The sequence below is a fragment of the Schistocerca americana genome, chromosome 2 (assembly GCF_021461395.2).
Source record: "Schistocerca americana isolate TAMUIC-IGC-003095 chromosome 2, iqSchAmer2.1, whole genome shotgun sequence".
NCBI lineage: Eukaryota > Metazoa > Arthropoda > Insecta > Orthoptera > Acrididae > Schistocerca > Schistocerca americana.
This window is the reverse complement of record NC_060120.1, coordinates 818,664,754-818,690,240: the sequence shown is the minus strand read 5'-3', so window position 1 is coordinate 818,690,240 and position 25,487 is coordinate 818,664,754. Positions and strand designations below refer to the sequence as shown.

The following is a 25,487-nucleotide window of genomic DNA, read 5'->3' as shown; positions in this document are numbered from 1 at the left end:
CGAGATATATGTGGGCGGTAGTAATATGTTGCCCATCTCTTCCCGGAATGTGCTCTCTCGTAATTTCGATAATAAACCTCTCCGTATTGCGTAACGCCTTTCTTGAAGTGTCCGCCACTGGAGCTTGTTCAGCATCTCCGTAACGCTCTCGCGCTGACTAAATGTCCCCATGACGAATCGCGCTGCTTTTCGCTGGATCATGTCTATCTCTTCTATTAATCCAACCTGGTAAGGGTCCCATACTGATGAGCAATACTCAAGAATCGGACGAACAAGCGTTTTGTAAGCTACTTCTTTCGTCGATGAGTCACATTTTCTTAGAATTCTTCCTATGAATCTCAACCTGGCGCCTGCTTTTCCCACTATTTGTTTTATGTGATCATTCCACTTCAGATCGCTCCGGATAGTAACTCCTAAGTATTTTACGGTCGTTACCGCTTCCAATGATTTACCACCTATGGCATAATCGTACTGGAATGGATTTCTGCCCCTATGTATGCGCATTATATTACATTTATCTACGTTTAGGGAAAGCTGCCAGCTGTCGCACCATGCATTAATCCTCTGCAGGTCCTCCTGGAGTACGTACGAGTCTTCTGATGTTGCTACTTTCTTGTAGACAACCGTGTCATCTGCAAATAGCCTCACGGAGCTACCGATGTTGTCAACTAAGTCATTTATGTATATTGTAAACAATAAAGGTCCTATCACGCTTCCCTGCGGTACTCCCGAAATTACCTCTACATCTGCAGATTTTGAACCGTTAAGAATGACATGTTGTGTTCCTTCTTCTAGGAAATCCTGAATCCAATCACAAACCTGGTCCGATATTCCGTAAGCTCGAATTTTTTTCACTAAACGTAAGTGCGGAACCGTATCAAATGCCTTCCTGAAGTCCAGGAATACGGCATCAATCTGCTTGCCAGTGTCTACGGCACTGTGAATTTCTTGGGCAAATAGGGCGAGCTGAGTTTCACATGATCTCTGTTTGCGGAATCCATGTTGGTTATGATGAAGGAGATTTGTATTATCTAAGAACGTCATAATACGAGAACACAAAACATGTTCCATTATTCTACAACAGATTGACGTAAGCGAAATAGGCCTATAATTATTCGCATCTGATTTATGACCCTTCTTGAAAATGGGAACGACCTGCGCTTTCTTCCAGTCGCTAGGTACTTTACGTTCTTCCAGCGATCTACGATAAATTGCTGATAGAAAGGGGGCAAGTTCTTTAGCATAATCACTGTAGAATCTTAAGGGTATCTCGTCTGGTCCGGATGCTTTTCCGCTACTAAGTGATAGCAGTTGTTTTTCAATTCCGATATCGTTTATTTCAATATTTTCCATTTTGGCGTCCGTGCGACGGCTGAAGTCAGGGACCGTGTTACGATTTTCCGCAGTGAAACAGTTTCGGAACACTGAATTCAGTATTTCTGCCTTTCTTCGGTCGTCCTCTGTTTCGGTGCCATCGTGGTCATCGAGTGACTGAATAGGGGATTTAGATCCGCTTACCGATTTTACATATGACCAAAACTTTTTAGGGTTCTTGTTTAGATTGTTTGCCAATGTTTTATGTTCGAATTCGTTGAATGCTTCTCTCATTGCTCTCTTTACGCTCTTTTTCGCTTCGTTCAGCTTTTCCTTATCAGCTATGATTCGACTACTCTTAAACCAATGATGAAGCTTTCTTTGTTTCCGTAGTACCTTTCGTACATGATTGTTATACCACGGTGGATCTTTCCCCTCGCTTTGGACCTTAGTCGGTACGAACTTATCTAAGGCGTACTGGACGATGTTTCTGAATTTTTTCCATTTTTGTTCCACATCCTCTTCCTCAGAAATGAACGTTTGATGGTGGTCACTCAGATATTCTGCGATTTGTGCCCTATCACTCTTGTTAAGCAAATATATTTTCCTTCCTTTCTTGGCATTTCTTATTACACTTGTAGTCATTGATGCAACCACTGACTTATGATCACTGATACCCTCTTCTACATTCACGGAGTCGAAAAGTTCCGGTCTATTTGTTGCTATGAGGTCTAAAACGTTAGCTTCACGAGTTGGTTCTCTAACTATCTGCTCGAAGTAATTCTCGGACAAGGCAGTCAGGATAATGTCACAAGAGTCTCTGTCCCTGGCTCCAGTTCTGATTGTGTGACTATCCCATTCTATACCTGGTAGATTGAAGTCTCCCCCTATTACAATAGTATGATCACGAAACTTCTTCACGACGTTCTGCAGGTTCTCTCTGAGGCGCTCAACTACTACGGTTGCTGATGCAGGTGGTCTATAGAAGCATCCGACTATCATATCTGACCCACCTTTGATACTTAACTTAACCCAGATTATTTCACATTCGCATTCGCTAATAACTTCACTGGATCTTATTGAATTCTTTACTGCTATAAATACTCCTCCACCATTGGCGTTTATCCTATCCTTGCGGTATATATTCCATTCTGTGTCTAGGATTTCGTTACTGTTCACTTCCGGTTTTAACCAACTTTCCGTTCCTAATACTATATGCGCACTATTTCCTTCAATAAGAGATACTAATTCAGGAACCTTGCCCTGGATACTCCTGCAGTTTACCAATATTACGTTGACTTTTCCTGTTTTTGGTCTCTGAGGACGGACGTTCTTTATCAACGATGATAATGTCCTCTCTGGTAAGCCGTCAGGTATTTTATCGTTTCGCCCAAGGGGGGGTCCCTCTAACCTAAAAAAAACCCGTGTGCACGCCACACGTACTCTGCTACCCTAGTAGCTGCTTCCGGTGTGTAGTGCACGCCTGACCTGTCTAGGGGGGCCCTACAGTTCTCCACCCAATAACGGAGGTCGATGAATTTGCAACCATTATAGTCGCAGAGTCGTCTGAGCCTCTGGTTTAGACCCTCCACACGGCTCCAAACCAGAGGACCGCGATCGACTCTGGGCACTATGCTGCAGATATTAAGCTCAGCTTGCACTCCGCGTGCGATGCTGGTTGTCTTCACCAAATCAGCCAGCCGCCGGAAGGAACCAAGGATGGCCTCAGAACCCAAGCGGCAGGCGTCATTCGTTCCGACATGTGCTACTATCTGCAGCCGGTCACACCCAGTGCGTTCAATAGCTGCCGGAAGGGCCTCCTCCACATTACGGACGAGACCCCCCGGCAAGCACACCGAGTGCACACTGGCATTCTTCCCCGACCTACCCACTATTTTCCTAAGGGGCTCCATAACCCGCCTAACGTTGGAGCTCCCTATAACTAATAGGCCCGCCCTCTGTGACTGTCGGGACCTTGCCGGAGAATCGGCCACTGGCCCAACAGGCGAGGCATCCTGTAGTGGCTCGGAAACGATGTCATCACCACTAGGAAGCACCCCGTACCTGTTGGAAAGGGGTAAGGCAGCTGCCACGCGGCCAGATCCCACCTTCGCCTTTCGGCCAGGCACGCGCGAGCCCACCACTGTCCGCCATTCACCCTGGAGTGATGGCTGACCGGTAAGATGCTCACTGCCGGAAGACGCAGCGACATCAGGGGTTCCATGCGATTCCAAGGCCACCGAAGTAGGCATATTCCTTCCACCTTTCTGCTTTCCCTTCTTTGCTTAGAACTGGGTTTCTATCTGAGCTCTTGATGTTACGGTATGGGATCTATAATTTACGAAATGCATTCGACCGTAATACACAAACAGTGACTCCAAGGAAAAAATGCATTAAAAATAAAGGTACTTCACTTTACAGCATATACCTGTACTAGCGTGCGTTCAGTACGTTTTGTGCTAAAAGGTCAGATACGAGGCTAGTCATAAAATTTTCATTATGATTTCAATAAAATAAAGTTATAACTTAATTTTTTTATGTTTGTACAGGACCATATCCACTGTCCAGGTGCGCACTGATATAGCGCAACACAGTATCGTTCCGTAGCACTGGCAAGACAGTCCTACATGATACATTCCACACAGTAATTTGCGTAGTGCCGTGACTAATCATGTTAGCGGTGACAGTTTTCTATCGCCAATCCAACCACTTGGAAGACTTTTATCATCCTCTCACTAAAAAAACGATTTTTTTTCTTTTTAGTTGTAGATAAATTTTAAAACAAGGACCTGCAACCGAAGTGTCACCTATCAGCAATCCGTCCTAAATGAATAAAGAATGTCTTCGTTACCTTTCACTCGCCGTAATATTGACAGTATTCACGGAATAATAGATTTTGACTTCGAGCGATGGTTGTGCCTATGATCTGTGGAGACACTGTTCTTACCATGTAGGCCTACGTTGCACCTGATGAAGCGGCGTTAGGCAGCGAAACCGGTTGTGTTTTAGTAAAGAACAGTTTTACCAGCTGTTAACGGAATTCTTCCTAACATGGTGCAAATCAAAATGATGTGACCTACAGAGAAAGGGAAGATGCGCTGTGCCATATTGCCTTGGCTATGGTACAATGGTATTGTGGTTTGCAATAGGTACCAGCATTGCAGGCATGTCACTGCAATATAATTAAAAATTAATTACGCCGCCTTAGATTTTTTTCTAACTACCCCTGATATGGCAAATGTTGTGCAGGGAAACCGAGTGGAGACACCCCTGTGTGACTGTTGGTCCATCATGGACAGTGACATCGGCTGGTCAACGGAATCCACCAACAGGTGTGTGACTTAATATGTTATTTTATCTGCTATCAAGTCTTCGAATGAAGCACTAGTGGCCCTGTACGGAATTTTTGTTTATTTGGAGAGATCCATATGAGGCCTGAGAATGGCATAGTGAAATAATGAAACTGGTAGCCTTCAAAATAAAATAAAATAACATCTTAAGTCGCACGGCTGTTTTTGAATTTCATTGACATTGACAAACCACTGTGTGAGGTCAGAATGGCTGCCGGAAACCTCTAAGGCATCTCCAGTGTTATTAAAACATTAATAAAGTTCATTCATTTATTCACTGTGTTTTCAATTCGTTGCTCTCCCCTACCAACCTCGGCTGATGCTTCATTCAGATGCGTGTTGGGTTTCTAGCTGACGTCTGTTTCGCAGCGACGGACTTCTGGCAGGCAGGCGGCGGCCGATACCAACGCGAAAGCTTGGCCTCACGCTGGCTGTTGGAGTGTCCTCGGTCCCATTCTGAATTCTGCGAAGACCCTTGATCCATGAGCAACATACCTGGTGTCCATAGTCGTGTGGTCGGTTAATATCCTCCCTGCTGGCCTGGTAGGTTCCCAAACATGCAGGCGTCTGGGTGTTGGACAGGAACGTGGAACACAGGAAGCCCTATTGCAGGTTTCCGCGTTAAAGCTTAGTGCTTGGAACACTCTGCGATACGATATTGCTAGAAGACAGTCAGTTTCTCAATGGGTTTATGATGGGCGGTGAGCAGCGTGAAGTTCATGGCCTAAGACCATCACCTTGAGTACGTCTTCGGTTAGTTCGTAGACTGGACTGGAGCATCTAGTACATAGATTGACTACACAATCGTAATCATATAATCGAGAACTATTATTACGATCCCAACGGTCAACTGGCGAGAACTGTAGAACTGGAGTATTTAAAAGAAGCTAGTACGAGCCTTTGATGTGCTGCTCAACTTGTAATGACCGCATGAGTCCTTCATATTCTGCTATATTCACTTAACATGTTCTGCTACATGTTCTTGTTTAAAGGGACGTTGTACGTGAAATTCGTTGAATTTGACATTTTCTATTTTCTACTCCACAATGTACTTTGGGCTTTCCTGAACATTTTGGTACGTAATACATTAAAATCAGACGTTTGTGAAACCTTCAAATAATATTTTGAATGTTGACGTGTGACTGTCAAATTTCGTGGCTATGCATTTACTGCGACAGTTGAGCAGTCATATCTTGGGAACTACACAGTCTAGAAGGCTTTGAATTGCTTTGTTTGTGCCTACTGCTACGTCTCAGAAGTTGGCATTACGAATAAACAGATCAGTCCTTTGTTTCTGATACTAGTTTTCGTTTAAAGTAGTGTGATTATCGGCTATTTTTGTAGGAAGCTAACTTCTATTGCTTTTTATGCGTAAATAAAATGACTAAGCGTAAAAGTAACTTCAAGAATCGCAAATTTGTGGGTGACAGATATGAGAGACCTGCATTTTCTTCTGAAGTACTTGACAACACGTGTGCTAGCAGTGAAGGAAACCACGATAATGTTTCTGAAGCGATGCACTAGGTGGGGGGGGGGGGGGGGGGGGGGTGGTCACTTCTGAATTTTCTGGCACCTGCATGGATTTACACTAAACATTCTCTTCCTTTGGCAGTAATGGAGGCAATCAAACCCATTTACAGAGATTTTTCAAATCCTGAGCTACTAAAGAAGTGTGTACATTGGAAGACCCAGAATGTGAATGAGTCTGTCAGTAATGTTGTGTGGTGCCGTGCGCCTAAAAATGTATTTGTTGGCCTTATGACTCTAAAGTTAGCAGTGTCTGATGCTGTAATAACTATCAATGGCGGGAACTATGAAAAGCTTAAGGTTATGGAGAAGTTAGTGGTAAGATTTGGACAGAACACAGCTAAAGGACTGCTGGAACTGGATGAGCTTCGTGTACGTGAAGCAGAGTTAGCTGTTCAGCAAATGACAAAAGAAGCAAGAAAGAAAAGGAGGAGACAAGCACTGGGCTCTTGTGACACTGACGAAGGCACAGATTATGGGCCAGGGCAATTCTAGTGCATAAAACACGCAGAAATGTAAGTCTGTATAAGAATTTGTAATAAAAAAGTCTTAAACCTCAATATCTCTGAACTACATTTTTTGCAATAAATGACCCGTTTTCTGAAAAAGTACTGATGTTACAGTCATGAAATTTTGACAGCATGCCAAGTGTGAGATTCAACAGATATGGAACGAGAATAATTAAAATACCCTGAGTTGTTTTTATGTTCATTTATTTACAAAATTATTTTCAAAAAATTGTGTGCTTGAAAAGAAAAAAAGATGCCCCATAATACAATTTTAGTAATAATTCTGGTTCAGTGTGTCTAGAAAGTGCATTCAATAATTATGGAAAATTGTAAGTTGATGTCTTAATAAGGTTCCAAGATAATGGCTTACAAAATTCAACTATTTGACATTGGCGGCGTAGGACATACAATGTGTCCTTAAGAGATACAGTTTCTTGCGTCACGTCTTACAAGCTAACGAATATTAGTCTCTCTTCCTTTGCCGGCCGGAGTGGCCGAGCGGTTCTAGGCGCTATAGTCTGGTCGCAGGTTCGAATCCTGTCTCGGGCATGGATGTGTGTTATGTCCTTAGGTTAGTTAGGTTTAAGTAGTTCTATGTTCTAGGGGACTGATGACCTCATAAGTTAAGTCCCATAGTGCTCTGAGCCATTTGAACCATTTCTCTCTTCCTTTGGTTTTCTGTCACAATCTTCTTTCTGCTGAATGTGTATTTCTCACACGGTGGATGGTCTCCTGATGTGCCGAATACTTGACCCACTTGTGACATGCTTTCTGTTCCAGCCTCTGTCTCTGGGTTAAATTGATATTGCCTGTGACAATGCGAATGAGTTTTGCTGAGAATTTTAATTTCTTACCCTTTACTATTATGTGACGTAAGAACTGAGTCGCACATGATGACGGAATTGCTGCAAAATTGGTGGCGACAATGAAGACGGGGAGTTGGCACCCAGTGAAGGTGTTCATCTCTGCCGGCCTTCCGCGTTCGTCTCCTTTGCTGTAAACAAATACTGCATTTCTGACGTCCAAACCTTCCGCACATTTGCCTGTTTACTGTTTGAAGTCTTAAAACTTTCAGCACGTTTTGAATGACGTCTCCCAATAATTTTCATAACTACCAGATTATTGACTAGATTCGTTGAGAAAAGAATTTGCTGAGAATCAACCTTTTTTTTTTTTTTCTTCACAGAGAACACGAAGACATTAATATGCATTCACACTGGAACCACCAATAAAATGTTGCTGTTATGTATTTCGCATCAGGGCGCAAGAGAATTCTGGAAATGCACCAGACGTTACGACTGAAGTAGTCTGTATGGGATAGACTGTAATAGATTGTGCCTTCCCTTCCATTGCCTTCATTCGACAGGAATAACTGTGAATGACGGGAACCATCAGATTGGTCACAGTTTCTCCTTTCCAAATGATTTCAAACAGGTCATTGGCTTTTAAAGCATCTATTATTACTCTGGCAAGAAGGTCTTTCTCTATGGTATTTGTAATGTACAAATTTCTGCAACATTTTTACCGTTTTGACAAGCAGACTGAAATCATTCTGCCAAATAAAAATTGGCTGAAACAAATCTGACAGATCCAAAAACAGCTGCCACATGTTTTAAGATTTAAACACCACCTCTAAAATATGAGAGTGAAAAAGTAGCCGTATCGTCTTTATGGCTATAAAATTTTTCCCCTTACCAGCTTGGTGCTTACAAGGCCCAGGTTCTGCATTAGATCTGTTAGCACATTTCTATTTGTATAGCGCTTTACAAGTTGAAGACTTTATGAACATTGTCAGTCCTTAAAAACACGTGCTTTCAATAAATATTTGACTCGAGTGCAATCTTGCTTGGACGTGAAATACGGACGATAAACAGATCAGATAAGAAAAGATTAGAGATTCCGCAGTGTAGTGCTATAGAAGAATGTTGAAGGTTAGATGGGTGACTTGAGGAGGTACTGATTCAGTTTGGGGTGAACTGAAATTTATGGCACATCCTAAAAGAAGAACACGGTAGGTGGGGCAAATCCTAAGCCAGAAGAAATGGAAAATTTGGCGATGGAAGGACGTGCAGGTGGTAACACCAATATTTGAGGGAGACCAAGGCTTGAATACAGCAAGTAATGTCAGATGGACAATAAGGCACAGATGAAGAGAGAAGCCAGGATAGAATAGTGTTTACAGCTATATCAAACTAAACTTCGGACAGAAGACCGTAACAAAAAGAAAAAAAAAAAAAAAACACACACCGCTCACTATGCAAGTTGCAGTACATTTAAGAAAGCATGCGACACACATCAAATGGGAATGAAATACACTACGTGCTTGGATATGCAAAATGATAGTATTTACATGCGACGGCACAGACTAGGTAGGGGTAACGTTATCTTCAATCTGTAAATGAGGAAAGGCTATCCAGCAGATTTCTCGTTCAGTTATCCGATTTGAACGTTGTGTGATTGTTAGAAATTCGTGATACGTGTTGTCTAAGAAGAACCAACGCGTACCAGGGTACTAATAGGTGTCGTAATTACACGGCAACAGGATCGGGACCTGTCGAGAGTACAGTTTATCTTTCGACGATATTGCTGCTGATGTTGATTGGAATTCTCGTTCAGGACTGCCATTCTCAACGTTACGAAAGAGCCTCACATGACTAATGCTCAAGAGGGCAGAGATATTATACTTTGCGTATTTTGAGTCAGGAAATAGACCTGATTGTTGCAAGATAAGAATCTACGGGATCAGTGCAGCAGTATCTGGAGCGACCATCGTTGCTGCTTCCCTTGAGCTGGCAGCAGAGTATGGCGTGGCAGCAGATTTGCTCCCAACAATAACACCGGATGCAAGAGTGTCACCTTTTCAGGTGAGTTCTCGTTCTGCGTCAATGTGATAAGGCTCCAAGGAGAACAAACGTTGCCTGATTGAGTTCGGGCCTAGCATGTTGTCATGGTAATGGGTGCCATCCGATACACAAGCCAATGATAATATCTGATTCGCGTAGCAGATAATTTGGGCAGCAGACGTTACATTTATGATGTGTTGAGACTGACGGTTGTGCCGTATGTTTCAAGTCCTCGTGAAGTTACCTTTCATTAAAATAACGCAAGAATTTAGGTTGTACGTTCTTCAGATATGCCACCCTTCGAAAACATTTGACAGTGGGTTACCGAGAGACGAGCACGTAATTACTCGCCAGCCATTACCTCTGATGAACTCTGTCACAGACCTGAATCAGCATCTAATGTTTCATACGTAATCAGACTCGGTGCCCAGTTAGGTTAGGCCCCTTGTTGCTGTCATAGGTGGCAACTACGTGAATTAAATTTCACACTCTCTACATCTCCAAGTAACCAATGAATTTGTGGAAATAATAAGCAAAATTTCGTTATTTGCTGACGGTCCTAGATTCTAGTATCTTGCACATCAAAATTCGTCCTGGAATGTTACACTGTCCTCTTTCTCTGGAGAAAAGTTCCATGTAAGAAGCTTGTCGATCTGAAACATTATGAAATGGGAGAATGTCTGTGGTATGATTCGCGATTGTATAATATATCTCCACTTGATTTATTAATTCGAAACGAAATATATTTATTCGCTTTCGGGCATCATACTATTACATTTCTTGAAAAACATCATCTAAACAGCATGAGTTTCGTATACTAACGTAATTTTTATTGTAATTGGGTTCTAGATATCTACATGGTTGTTTGTTTTCAAGATACACATCATGCTGGACGTCATAAGGTTTTATAACTGACGCCCATGCCACTGATGTAGAGATACATAAGGTTAAGTAGACCTACGTTTCTGCTGTTTTTTAAACAGCTGTCAAGTTACAGAGATTGATTCCTCCGTATCAGATGCCACGGACGACTGGCTATGCATCCGAATATCAGTTTGGTTAATTAATATTTTAAGAGTATTTCATGGCGTTTAGAAATTGTCCGTAACAAATATCTAAAAGCTGCGAAGCAGGAAGCATTCAAGACTTTTAAATTACTAAATGATAATGAATCTTCACGGTAAATGATAGCAGTCAAACAGTTGTAGGATAAAGATTTATTAAAATTCTTGACACGGTTTCGGTATATCTAAATATACCTTCATCAGAAGTAAAATACACTAAAAACACATCCTGCACTGGAGTTACATTAAAAAATTGTGCCAAAAGCGTCGTCAGTAGTTAAAACATCATCTCCATTTATACAACATAAATGACGACGCCTTTTGCACAATTGTTTTATGTATCCCCAGTACAGCATGTGATTTTAGTGTATTTTACTTCTTATGGAGGTATATTTAATTATACCGAAACCGTGTCAAGAATTTTAATAAATCTTTATCCCGCAACTGTTTCGCTGCTATCATTTAGCGTGAAGAATTTCAGCAGTTGCTGTTTCAGTCATGTTTAAAATCTTGATAATGAATCAATGTTTTAATATTTAAAAAAAAATATATACTTCCATTGAAGATGGATTTCTAAATCTGTTACTAATAATAATAACTTTGATACAGCAGATTTTACATACATGTCGAACTTTGGAGTTTTCCATTATAATCAAAAGATTTTCGTGATTCTCAGGTTAAGAGTCAACGTGAATGGCATCGGAAGAAGGTGATTACTGGTTTCATCATGAAATGTCAATCATGGACGGCTGATTTACACGTGGCTGCTTCGTTGTGGAGAATGGAATGTGTTTCTTTCAAGGCAGACAGAATAGTTTGATGAGACACGAGGCTGGGATATCTTGTACCAGTCATCGCCAGTGTGCGTCACAATGAGCGACTTTGAAGCTTTCTATTGCAGCAGTCTCGTACATCCATATGGAAAAAAAACGCCACCATAAGAACCTTCTGCAGAGAGTGGAAAAAAACTGCTGTCACTCCTGAAGATCACATGAGGGCCACATTTTAACTTTTTATAAGAACAATGTAAAAACATCAATTTTTAACCAATCGTTTTATTCCTCGTCGAGTTATTGGCTTTGAAAATTTATACACCTTTGCATGCGTTGATACTATTTCGGAAACATTTTTCAAGTTTCTGAAGGTTCGACAGATTTTTCCGATAGCTGTCCAAGCATTTCTTGTGTAACATAGGGGGAAAATAAAACAAACAAATAACTACCTCGGCAAAAATCAGATGAATGCATGATATGATACATTAATTGTGTGTTTCTCTTCGTCAGTAAGGTCTTTGACCTACTTTAAAATAGTTAACATTAACATGACAAAAGATGATTCGTCTTTTTCGGCTGTTTTCCTTATTGTAGTTTGGCTAAAAATCATTTGTAACACACACATTGTAGTATACTGTTAAGCGGTAACTTGTTAGATCCTACGAAGCAATGCTTCCCGCTAGTACGGTATAGCAAAAGTTAACCTTTGAATACACAAACAGTTCATTGCTCCGGCTCCTACGGTTGTGTATGCATCTTTCATCTCTTTTTACGATGTAGTGTACGGATTATAGAATTCCTCATCCGAAATTATTATTATTATTATTATTATTATTTTTTTTTTTTTTTTTTTTTTTTTTTGCCTTTCCTTACATCAATTGACAGGAATCGACATTTGAACGTCGATGAAATTATGTTGGATTCATAGACCAGAAATCTTTTTTTATTTTTTTGGTCATCAGTCTACTGACTGGTTTGATGCGGCCCGCCACGAATTCCTTTCCTGTGCTAATCTCTTCATCTCAGAGTAGCACTTGCAACCTACGTCCTCAATTATCTGCTTGACGTATTCCAATCTCTGTCTTCCTCTATAGTTTTTGCCCTCTATAGCTCCCTCTAGTAGCATGGAAGTCATTCCCTCATGTCTTAGCAGATGCCCTATCATCCTGTCCCTTCTCTTTATCAGTGTTTTCCACATATTCCTTTCCCCTCCGGTTCTGCGTAGAACCTCCTCATTCCTTACCTTATCAGTCCACCTAATTTTCAACATTCGTCTATAGCACCACATCTCAAATGCTTCGATTCTCTTCTGTTCCGGTTTTCCCACAGTCCATGTTTCACTACCATACAATGCTGTGCTCCAGACGTACATCCTCAGAAATGTCTTCCTCAAATTAAGGCCGGTATTTGATATTAATAGACTTCTCTTGGCCAGAAATGCATTTTTTGCCATAGCGAGTCTGCTTTTGATGTCCTCCTTGCTCCGTCCGTCATTGGTTATTTTACAGCCTAGGTAGCAGAATTCCTTAACTTCATTGCCTTCGTGTACATCAATCCTGATGTTAAGTTCTTGCTGTTCTCATTTATACTACTTATCATTCCCTTCGTCTTTCTCCGATTTACTCTCAAACCATACTTAGACTGTTTATTCCGCTCAGCAGATCGTTTAATTCTTCTTCACTTTCACTCAGGATAGCAATGTCATCAGCGAATCGTATCACTGATATTCTATCACCCTGTATTTTAATTCTACTCCTGAATCTTTCTTTTATTTCCATCATTGCTTCCTCGATGTACAGATTGAAGAGTAGGGGCGAAAGGCTACAGCCTTGTCTTACATCCTTCTTAATACGAGCACTTCGTTCTTGATCGTCCACTCTTATTATTCCCTCTTGGTTGTTGTACATATTGTATATGACCCGTCTCTCCCTACAGTTTACCCCTACTTTTTTCAGAATCTCGAACAGCTCGCACCATTTTATATTGTCGAACGCTTTTTCAAGGTCGACAAATCCTATGAAAGTGTCTTGATTTTTCTTTAGCCTTGCTTCCATTATTAGCCGTAACGTCAGAATTGCCTCTCTCGTCCCTTTACTTTTCCTAAAGCCAAACTGATCGTCACCTAGCGCATTCTCAATTTTCTTTTCCATTCTTTTGTATATTATTCTTGTAAGCAGCTTCGATGCATGAGCTGTTAAGCTGATTGTGCGATAATTCTCGCACTTGTCAGCTCTTGCCGTCTTCGGAATTGTATGGATGATGCTTTTCCGAAAGTCAGATGGTATATCGCCAGACTCATATATTCTACACACCAACGTGAATAGTCGTTTTGTTGCCACTTCCCCCAATGATTTTTGAAATTCTGATGGAATGTTATCCATCCCTTCTGCCCTATTTGACCGTAAGTCCTCCAAAGCTCTTTTAAATTCCGATTCTAATACTGGATCCCCTATGTCTTCTAAATCGACTCCTGTTTCTTCTTCTATCACATCAGACAAATCTTCACCCTCATAGAGGCTTTCAATGTATTCTTTCCACTTATCTGCTCTCTCCTCTGCATTTAACAGTGGAATCCCCGTTGCACTCTTAATGTTACCACCGTTGCTTTTAATGTCACCAAAGGTAGTTTTGACTTTCCTGTATGCTGAGTCGGTCCTTCCGACAATCATATCTTTTTCGATGTTTTCAGCGATCTGAGTCTATATCCGCTCCTGGGTACGCCTTACAATCCAGTATCTGATTTCGGAATCTCTGTCTGACCATAATGTAATCTAATTGAAATCTTCCCGTATCTCCCGGCCTTTTCCAAGTATACCTCCTCCTCTTGTGATTCTTGAAGAGGGTATTCGCTATTACTAGCTGAAACGTGTTACAGAACTCAACTAGTCTTTCTCCTCTTTCATTCCTTGTCCCAAGCCCATATTCTCCTGTAACCTTTTCTTCTACTCCTTCCCCTACAACTGCATTCCAGTCGCCCATGACTATTACATTTTCGTCCCCCTTTACATACTGCATTACCCTTTCAATGTCCTCATACACTTTCTCTATCTGTTCATATTCAGCTTGCGACGTCTGCATGTATACCTGAACTATCGTTGTCGGTGTTGGTCTGCTGTCGATTCTGATTAGAACAACTCGGTCACTGAACTGTTCACAGTAACACACACTCTGCCCTACCTTGCTATTCATAACGATTCCTACACCTGTTATTCCATTTTCTGCTGCTGTTGATATTATCCGATACTCATCTGACCAGAAATCCTTGTCTTCCTTCCCCTTCACTTCACTGACCCCTACTATATCTAGATTGAGCCTTTGCATTTCCCTTTTCAGATTTTCTAGTTTCCCTACCACGTTCAAGCTTCTGACATTCCACGCCCCGACTCGTAGAACGTTATCCTTTCGTTGATTATTCAATCTTTTTCTCATGGTAACCTCCCCCTTGGCAGTCCACCCCCGGAGATCCGAATGGGGGACTATTCCGGAATCTTTTGCCAATGGAGAGATCATCATGACACTTCTTCAATTACAGGCCACATGTCCTGTGGGTACACGTTACGTGTCTTTAATGCAGTGGTTTCCATTGCCTTCTGCATCCTCATGTCGTTGATCGTTACTGATTCTTCCACCTTTAAGGGCAATTTTCCACCCCTAGGACAAGAGAGTGCCCTGAACCTCTATCCGCTCCTCCGCCCTCTTTGACAAGGCCGTTGGCAGAATGAGGCTGACTTCTTATGCCGGAAGTCTTCGGCCGCCAATGCTGATTATTTATCAAAATTTAGGCAGTGGCGGGGATCGAACCCGGGACCAAAGACGTTTTTATTTTTTTTGCATTTTGTTCGTTATTGATCGCTGTGTTCGTTCGTTGCGGACGTCGCAAGACATCCTGTTTAAGTTCGGTGGTTGATCCTTCCACTCAGTTTTTTATTACAGAGGCCAACCGGCTCTCTGACCGAACACGCTGAGCTACCGTGCCGGCTCCCTTAGACCACGGGTCTATGTACAGAAATCTTTAACACGGCTAGTTATTCCTTTGACATCTCAGATGCCTCCTGTAAAACAAAGTGTCTGTTTTTACAACTGTGCCAAGAACCAGTACGAACTCACCTTTAGTATGTTCTACCCGAAAGTGATTAACCTTCTGAAAATAATTAATACTGTCTACGAAAATGCGGACGCCAGTCCTTAAAGGATAAATTTTGAAAATAATTTTCAAACGCAGTTCAAATTGTTAATGAAATTATCATTGAATGAATGAAACGTTAGTTTTTGGTAATAGAATGAAGCTAAAAAAACGATTAGTCCTTTAGCAATAAATTTAATCTAATTTTCAAATGAAAATGAAGTTGCTTCTTATTATATTTTTTTGATTTACTGTTTTCTTGAGGAATTAAGCAAGTGTATTTAATAAAGTACTCTTGCAATGCGTTTTATAATGAAATTTTCCTCACAAATTATTACGTTAATTGAAATATCGTTTTTAGTTAAAAATAACATTTTGATATGATTTGAGGTAGTTGCAATTGAATGTAAAGTCATTTACTGCAAATTGCTACAAAATTTTTCCCAAAAAACAATCATCATGCTTTCTTTCTAAAACGTCTCTGTTCAGAAAAAAACTACTCATTACGAAAGAAAATATCAATAGCTTGCCTGTTACACTGCACACCCCCCCCCCCTCCCCCACCAATTGGGATCTGTCAACAACAGTGTCCGCTGCGATCAAGCTATTGCTCATTTCTCCCAAAGAAAAGGTGTTCCAGAAACGGACACGATAAGGGAAGAGGCTTGGCAGCCAAAATACGTAACTGGCTTCCATATTTGATTAGTTGAGTGGCACCTATTTCTTTAATATAATATCTTCTTTCATCAGGAGGAGAACAGACGTTGTTTCAAATAAATATGTGCATAACAATTCAATACTTTGATAAATTGCTAATCATTCAACATTTATACAGCAATCTTTTCTAAGGTGAAATTATCGTTTACAAGTCACCAGTTTCAGTAACAAATCGTTAGCAAAAAGTAAATGTAAGGCTTTTCCGTTACAATATCAACATATCTCATCTCCTTGTCAATGTTTTCCACATATTTCCTTCTTCGTCAGTTTTGTAGGAAACCTCCTCATTATTTACGTCCACGTAATGGTCAGTTTCCCTGTGTACACATCTCAGAAGGTTTGTTTCAATTCCATGCAATGTTGTGCTCCAGACTTCCATTATCCTCTTCTTCCCATCCATCTCATTCGTAAGTGACTTATGATGTCGATCAACTAAAAAACTTCTTTTATTTCCAAAGGTTTCTTCGTAGTTGTATTCTCGTAATTACACTGCTGACCGTTAAAATTGCTACACCAAGAAGAAATGCAGATGATAAACGGGTATTCATTGGGCAAATACATTATACTAGAACTGACTTGTGATTACATTTTCACGCCATTTAGGTGCATAGATCCTGATAAATCAGTACCCAGAACAACCACCTGTGGCCGTAATAACGGCCTTCATACGCCTGGGCATTGAGTGAAACAGAGCTTGGATGGCGTGTACAGGTACAGGTGCCCATGCAGCTTCAACACGATACCACAGTTCATCAAGAGTAGTGACTGGCGTATTGTGACGAGCCAGTTGCTCGGCCACCATTGACCATACGTTTTCAGTTGGTGAGAAACCTGGAGAATGTGCTGGCCAGGGCAGCAGTTGAACATTTCCTGTATTCAGAAAGGCCCGTACAGGACCTACAACATGCGGTCGTGGATTATCCTGCTGAAATCAATGGTTTCACAGGGATCGAATGAAGGATAGAGCCAAGGGTCGTCACACATCTGAAATGTAACGTTCAATGTTCAAAGTGCCGTCAATGCCAACAAGAGGTGACCGAGGCGTGTAACCAATGGCACCCCGTACCATGACGCCGGGTGATACGCCAGTATGGCGATGACGAATATACGCTTCCAATGTGCGTTCACCGCGATGGCGTCAAACACGGATGCGATCATCATGATACTGTAAACAGAACCTGGATTCATCCGAAAAAATTACGTGTGGCATTCGTGCACCCAGGTTCGTCACTGAGTACACCATCTCATGCGCTCGTGTCTGTGATACAGCGTCAAGGGTAACCGCAGCCATGGTCTCCGACCTGATAGTCCATGCTGCAGCAAACGTCGTAGAACTGTTCGTGCAGGTGGTTGTTGTCTTGCAAACGTCCCCATCTGTTGACTCAGGGATCGAGACGTGGCTGCACGATTAATTACAGCCATGCGGATAAGGTGCCTTTCATCTCGACTGTTAGTGATACGAGGCCGTTGGGATCCAGCATGGCGTTCCGTATTACCCTCCTGAACCCATCGATTTCATATTCTGCTACCAGTCATTAGATCTCCACCAACGCGACCAGCAATGTCGCGATACGATAAACCACAGTCGCGATAGGCTACAATCCGGGAAGTCGGAAACGTGATGGTACGCATTTCTCCTCTTTACACAAGGCATCACAACAACGTTTCACCAGGCCACGCCGGTCAACTACTGTTTGTGTATGAAAAATCGGTTGGAAACTTTCCTCATGTCAGCACGTTGTAGGTGTCGCCACCGGCGCCAATCTTGTGCGAATGCTCTGAAAAGCTAAACATTTGCATATCACAGTATCTTCTTCCTGTCGGTTAAATTTCGCGTCTGTAGCACGTCATCTTCGTGGTGTAGCAATTTTAATGGCCAGTAGTGTAAGTCTGTCTGTCCTGAGTTCTTTTTGGAGATGTCCGTTACTTTTCAACTAAACATCCTACTGTGATACTCATTATTGCAGTACCTATACCCCCAAAGAAATTCAAATGCAAAAAAATGGTTCAAATGGCTCTGAGCACTATGGGACTTAACAACTATGGTCATCAGTCCCTAGAACTTAGAACTACTTAAACCTAACTAACCTAAGGACAGCACACAACACCCAGTCAAATTCAAATGCATCCCACTGCTTTGCACATTGGTTCATACGGAAGATTATCTTAAATTATGCTCTTCATCATTACTAAATTGTTATTGGGGTCTTTTATTTGCTCCTGTGTACAGCATTCAGTTTAATAAGTGATTTCGAAATCTCTGTCTATCCATGATGTAATCCACCTGCAATCTTACCGTATCTCCAGACTAAGAATACGTCCTCCTCCTGTGATTTTTAAACAGTGTACTCGCTTTTACTAGCTGAAATTGGCTGTAGAACTCAGTCTTCCTTCTCTCTCATTCCTACTACCAAGCCTGCATTCTCCCACAATTCTTTACTCTGCTCCATCCCTTTTTATCAGTTTCCAAACACTCAAGTTAGTGAGATTACAATCTTTACACAGTAAAAGTATATCCAATGAAAGTATGACATCAATTATCAGTTTTTTCACGACAATGCAGCTTTAAAGGATCACTGTAAACAAGGTACTTAGCTAATTACCGGGCTGTCTTTACTTTTAATAATAACAAATTACAAACATCACAACCACGGTAGGAACTCAGGTCAGCTGCACCATATAGTGACCGTCTGTAACATCTTAAAAAATGACACTGGTCATTTACATTTTGAACAGCAGACGGAGTGCTGGCATATCACCCATATGATATGCCTCTGAACTATGGGACTGATGTCACCACCACACATCTTTGCTCATTCTCAACGGACGTGGGTGGGCAAAGAGAGTAACAATATTGCAGTTGGACGCTGGTAGCATTTAGAAATGTTTCTGCCTACTACGTATAACATGGAGCGATTTACGAATGGTTCGCTAATGAGTCGGTAGCTCAAGAGGCAAGCATTAAATGAAGGGTGGTTGCGTTTATCTAAATAGAAACGTGTCAAACAGATCACACAGTGAGGTGACGGAATAATATTGATGTGAGCATAGGATCTGCTATCTCCATATGAGTATCAGTTTGCCAGAAACATCTTACTGTTTCCTCAACCGTGGTAGCAACGGAAAACGGAATCTACAGCAGGTGTTCGAACTGGATAATGTTCCAGCGTTACGGATAGGGGGAAGGCCTCAAACAACTATCGGAGAGGCAGGAAAGCAATTAATTTCTGTAAGTGTAATGAGCCAAATTGATGGTGTAATCAAAAACTGTTTATTAATATTTCATTTTGTCCAACAGTAACTTATTTCGGCTCCATGATCATTGTCAACCTATTTTCGTAATACATCGTTAACGATGTCGCTGTCTAATACCTACCATTGCTACGTGCCATAGATGTAATACAGACGAAATTGTTATCCACTAGATCGTCGGTTCCCAAGCCATAGGTTGTCGACCATTTTTGGGCCGTGAGCAGCGTAGCACTGGGCCGTGAAAGCTGTTCGAGAGTCCAAGACAAAATGAAATCTGTCGGGAGCTTCGGGGGTGTGATCGCCAGTCGTCAAGGTCAGCGAGTACAGAGTGAAATAACAGTTGAAGTCACAAGGAAGTGTTCCGTTCGGTCATGTTGAAGAGTACCCAGATTTTTTAAGACACAGAAAAAGTAGATGACGCTGATTAGCCAGCCTCCCAGTATTTTTTGTTTTACGTTGAAAATTTCGAATATCGTGTGCCACCAGGCGGCTGGATTGCACACCCCTGCAGACTGTACCAAAGGGCTGGCGTTCGGCCTTTGCTGGCTGCTCATGACAAACGCATAACGTGTTACAATCCGACCGTAATTTGTAGACACAACTGTTCGCAAGAATGACTCGTCTGAAGTTTTTTCATTTAATATCCGGACGTAAGAAGGAAGGACAGTTTGTGTTTTACGTCCTGTACACAGCTAAGATAATGAGAGGCAGTTTTTCTCGGATTTCGTACTGGTGGAGGACAAACCCATTTGAGGAACCATCCCGGCATTTGCATGGAGTAACTCGTTCGCCCGCAGAAATCCGTTATCTGCATGGCAGTCCCGTTAAGTCTACACGAGTCTCTCGAATGCGATTAAAGGGCGTTAGCCACTACTCCACTTCGCTCAGCGCCATGGAAATAATTCTGAATTACAATTCACCGAGACACTCGATGTGCATTTCTAAAAACTGTGTACGTGAACTAGCGTCTCCAACTTTACTTCTTTTTGAAAATAAATACACGAACATACTGACTGTAGATGGTGATTTAAGTCTAAAAGTAACCAGTTGTAGTCCAGATACTGATTGCCTCTTTTTAACACTGAACACTCGATTTTGACTTTTCATCTAGTTGTGACAGTTAAGTGAATCTTTTTTTTTATATAAAAAAATGTTAATATTTTTCACCCTTTGTTTCACAGTATGTTTTCAAACACTCACAGGTGTGTGTATTTGCATTTTTCACTTGTATGTATTGTTACTGGGTCTCTAAACCTTTTTAACAAAATGGGTGATCTGTATAGCTAGAAAGGTTAAGAACCGTTACTCTTGATCTGTAACCTCTCAGCAGTGGAATCTGTTGCTATAAACTTATAGTTCCAGATAATCACACCTTAACATAAGGCCTTTGAATCTAGCAGCGTATTGGCTTACTGTACATATAATCTCCTGACATGACATATATAACGCTGAAGGCCCAAAAGAATTTAAAATGTTAACAATTAATTTTTGCATATAATGTGTAAACGACAACGGTTTACGACGTACGACAGACGTATAGGGGAAGTCGAGGCAAAAAATTTGGTTTTGAACATTTGCGGTCTATCAAGCCGGGAAACACCCTCAAACTGGTGTACGAAAGCCAATCAAGTTGCAGCGCATGACAAGATGCGCGAGACTTTAAATATCCAGTCACCCTCTCGCTCCCCTGCCATAGTAGTCTATTTCGTTAACATCATCAGTTTAAACATTTCCCACGAAGATAAGGAAATAAAAGGAAATCAGAAGCTTTAATTAAAATAACCTTTGTCTGCAAGGATGGTTGTGTAATTTTTTATCACGTATGCGATTGCGGGACTCTCAGTCAATCTCCAGACGCACCTTAGGTGCGAGGGTAAGTGGATTATTGTCCGCAAAGTTGTTATAAAATTTTATTCTAATCCAATAAGAAACTTAAAAGAACATCAGTTTTCGACATAGTCTCCTTGCGTTTCAACGCACTTGGTCCATCGTTGTAGAAGCTTCCGGATGCCCTCATAAAAGAAGGTGCTTGGTTGAGCTGCGAGCCAGGATTGCACCGCTTCTTTCACTGCTTCGTTCGAGGCAAATCGAAGGACCCTTAAGGCCTGTTTGAGTGGACCAAACAAGTGATAGTCAGAAGGGACAAGACTGGGACTCTATGGAGGATGATCCAGTACTTCAAATTTGAGTTTCTGGAGCGTTTCAGCAGTGTGGGCAGCAGTGTGGGCAGCAGAGTGGAGACGGGCATTATCGTGCAACAATACAACACCTTTTGACAGCAACCCTCGGCGTTTCCATCTCACTGTAACGTACACTGTTTATTGTTGTGCCGTTTCCCCATAATGTTCCAGTACTGGACCTTGTGCGTCCCAAAAAGCCGTAAGAATCAGGTTTCTTGCGGACGGTTGGGTCTTGAACTTTTCCTTGCACGGCGAATTTGGACGTTTCCATTCCATACTTTGCTGTTTACTCTCCGGCTCGTAATGATGGATCCATGTTGCGTCACCAGTAATGATCCTGTCTAGGAAGTTGTCCCCTCTGTTACCATAGGGATCCAAATGTTTTTTGCAGATGTCAAAGTACGTTTGCTTAGGCAACTGTGTGAGTTGTTTTGGGACCCATCTTGCACAAACTTTATGAAATCTGAGTCTGTTGTGGATGATTCCGTAGGCAGAACCGTGACTAATTTGCATACGTTGTGCCGCTTCGTCAATAGTTAATCGTCTGTGTAAGAGAATCATTGCACGTGAACGCTCAACGGTTTCTTCATTTGTGGCGGTAAACGGTCGTCCGGCTCTTTCATCGTGCGTAACAATTGCGCGACCATTTCGGAATTTTTCAGTCCATTCGTAGACCCTCCATTGTGGCAAAACAAAAACCAAAAGTCGTAGATAAATTCAGGCCCCTAATACGCCTTCCGACCACAAAAAAACGTATCACTGAACGTTGCTCTACTTTGGTGCAAACAGACAGCGGAGCAGCCATGATTAACAGCACGGCAGCGATAGCGAAACTAGCCTAGCAGCTTGAAATTTGCAAAGATGTAAGAACAAATAAACAGAGCCTGCGTCATCAACGTAAAACGACAGTACTACAACTATATAACAAAATTGCGAATAATAATTGACTTACCCTCGTACAAATCTAATAGATGTTAGACATTATATTTCCGGGTTTCAGCTAGCTGGCAACCGAATATCGCGCGTGCGAACACCACATTCACAACGCCAATCAAAGTGACATCTCATTGTTAGGAAAGAGACTACACCACTTTGCGTTTGAAGTATCTCATCTCCATTATATGTTATAAAGCCCAGACCAGAAAAGTTTGCGCGTGGCAAGTATACGTCAGTGAGTCGGGTGTGCATTGTGACGTGCTCTAGAGAAGAGTAGTACACCTGTTCTAAACACATTTTCATGAATGCAGTTATCTAAACATTTAGACTGACTTACAAAATTCGAGAGACGTAAATATACAGGTTGAGGCAGCGTAGACGGGCCACGCCAAATATATCCAAAACGATTAAATACATCGAGGTGCAGTTTTCGCCAAGTTAAGGAGCACAATATGGCAAATTTCCTAACATCCGTAAGTAATTTTTGTCGTTTGTAATCGCCAAAGTAAGACAGCGACTTTGTTTTCTTTTTTTTGATGGACCTATCCACTTTTCTCTGTGACATTTAAAGGACTTTTCCAAGAGAACTTCAACGATATGACAGCAACGCAAACCACTGTCCCGCTGTCAGGAGACGAGAAGTTCTACAAACGTCTGCCCTCTTATGTCAAATACAAGCAAGCACGTAACTGGGGTATGGCTCGTGTGTCTGTTATCACGGGTGTCAAAACCAAGTGCTAAAAATGCTGACCCTGAGCATTGTTATACGCTATAAAGTGAGTCTGGAGAAATACTACTGCACGCTACATTCCATCTGCAGCTAAAGGCAGCACAGGCTCGTGTTTTAAGGCATTGCTTCTTGTCTTCCGGAGTCGTTTGTATTTCCCAATAGGCCTCTTGTTTTAATTTCCACCACAAGTATGAATAGAGAAGTGTTAAGTCCAGTGAGTGTGCAGACCATTTCGCGTTTCCTGAACGACTGTTCAGATGCTCACCAAACGTTCTCTTAAGAGGTTGTGTCATTACATGCGGGAATGGGAGGGACATCCGTATGTTGGTACCACAAAGATTGCCTTATGTCAAGCGGGTGTCTTCCAACAACTACGGCAGCAGTATATCTTAGAAAGTCGAGATACCTGAGAGTATTTAAATTCCCATCAATGAAACAAGGATTAATGATTTCAGGCTCGAAAATTAGGCACCTAGTGTTGACAGAACAAGAACAATCATTTTAACCATTTATTTGAGTCAGCGTGGATTTTCAACTGATGATCAAGACATGTTGCGAAGATTGTCTTGCTCATCGTTTTAAACGCCGCTTCTTCCTTAAACAAACTTTTGCGTATATATCCACATCACTTTGCGCTTTGCGTAGATAACATTCGGAGAACCGTAACCGATTTTGGAAGTCATTGTCGTGAAGATGTAATTGCAGTAAAATGTTAAGAGGATGAAGTACGTTGAAATGTAGTGTTCGCAGAATAGTATTTATGTTGATGCCTCTCGTGCGTCCGAGATTCCTCTTAGTGACATTTTCATTGTGTGTTACTGCTGTTCAAATTTTTGTTTCACATCTTCCAAGTGATTTTCTTCTATTTCCCGTGGGATACTTTAGCCTCCAAGGAGAAAAGCATTATACATCAATGGATCAACGATACATTTACGTCCTACATGGGCCATATGTAATATATAAGATTTTTATGGTCGTAATAGTCCGTCTTAACACAGTTGTGTCTTGGTACAATTATGGTAGTGCACTTTGGTGGTAACCCTACACATAATAATAATAGTTAAGTCCGTACAGTATTTTTCTCCTTGAAGGTGATTGTAACACCCAAAACCGGTAGAGAATAAACATAAAATTGTCCAGCTGTTGGCACAAATATCCTTTTTCTAAATAGTTTAACAGGAGAAGACAATCACCTACGAAAAGCTCTAGAGCTCAAATAGTCTGCGACATTCGACATAGCCGGCCGAAGTGGCCGTGCGGTTAAAGGCGCTGCAGTCTGGAACCGCAAGACCGCTACGGTCGCAGGTTCGAATCCTGCCTCGGGCATGGATGTTTGTGATGTCCTTAGGTTTAACTAGTTCTAAGTGCTAGGGGACTAATGACCTCAGAAGTTGAGTCCCGTAGTGCTCAGAGCCATTTTTGAACCATTCGACATAAACGATATTTACGTTTTCGAATGTCGTGTACAATGTGAATGTCTTAAATAGCTCTAAGAGAGAATTATATGATTGCTACAGCAGCAGAACGTAGAGCGATGGACTTCCGGTTCATAGGTAAGCACAAGAACCATATCTGGGTTACGCGTTTGCTTACACGTGGTGTAACTGGACATTCGTTTGTGGAACCTCTTCTCCTGACGGTGGGGCAGAGGTCTCTGGGGCTGTTGTCTCGATACTGTTTGATCAACTCCAATAACGTTACGTTGCTGAGGTTATCTTAGAAGCTTCCTTCAAATGACACAGGAAGAACAACATAGTTGCGTTAGAAGACAAGAAAGTCGGTGTCGCACTTCCGATGATTATAAACGATAAAAGTTACTTGCGAACGTCAGGAAATTTACCGTATTGTCCGCTATAACTTGGCGAAAAACGCACCTCAATAGATTTATTCTTTCTGGATGTATTTACTATGGCCTGTCTTAGCTGTTTCATCCTGCATAAAACACTGACACCTCCGGAATAACATTAATTTTTGTGGCCTTACAATATCTTTTGTAGGTAGTTTATTAATGCTGCTACTGTGCATTTAACTGCTGAAAGACACAGTAACAAAAACACGAAATTGGAAGGCTGAAAGTGAAGTCTACTTCTAATTAAATATTTTTCATGTGACCAGTACCATAGAACTTAAGCAACTGGCGGCGGTCCGTCTGGAGTGGGAGGATGGATT

General features: G+C 41.6%; 1 protein-coding gene across 1 annotated transcript in view; it reads left to right on the top strand.

The window, feature by feature from the left end:
• LOC124595212 (potassium voltage-gated channel protein Shaw-like) overlaps positions 1 to 25,487 on the top strand; it is a 659,419-nt gene that overhangs the window by 582,666 nt on the left and 51,266 nt on the right. The window lies entirely within an intron of this gene.